At 65.6% G+C, this 390-nt stretch overlaps 1 protein-coding gene across 1 annotated transcript in view; it reads right to left on the bottom strand.

Annotated features, from left to right (window-relative positions):
• RHOF (ras homolog family member F (in filopodia)) overlaps window positions 1–390 on the bottom strand; it is a 20,170-nt gene that overhangs the window by 13,272 nt on the left and 6,508 nt on the right. The gene's annotated exons all lie outside the window — the stretch shown is intronic.

Raw genomic sequence — 390 nt, forward strand, 5'->3', positions numbered from 1 at the left:
CCCGGCGCTGAGGTAGACGCAGCCCCGGTGGGCACCGCAGGAGCCCCCTCAGCACCTCGTCAGGCCTTCTCCCCCCAAAACCCACAGGGGCCGCGTACCCGTCCTCCTGGTGAGCCTCCAAGGCCTCCATCCACCTGGGGCCGTTGGGCCCTGTCCCCTTCGTACTTCCCATCGACCCGCCATGTTACCCACGCTTGGGTGCTCATCCCCATCCAGCAACTGTGGCGCCGGCGTCCTCCACCCCGGTCCTCATCTATTCCTCTGGTGAGCCCCCTTGGACCTCAAGCACCGTGTTGGTTTACCCCAAGTCACCAGCGGCTGAGGGGATGTCTTCCAGTTCAACCTCAATGTCTGCAGCGGCGGATCCCTGTCCCGACGCCCGATGGGAGA

Source organism: Pygoscelis adeliae, unplaced genomic scaffold, assembly GCF_000699105.1.
Source record: "Pygoscelis adeliae isolate BGI_AS28 unplaced genomic scaffold, ASM69910v1 Scaffold93, whole genome shotgun sequence".
Lineage (NCBI taxonomy): Eukaryota > Metazoa > Chordata > Aves > Sphenisciformes > Spheniscidae > Pygoscelis > Pygoscelis adeliae.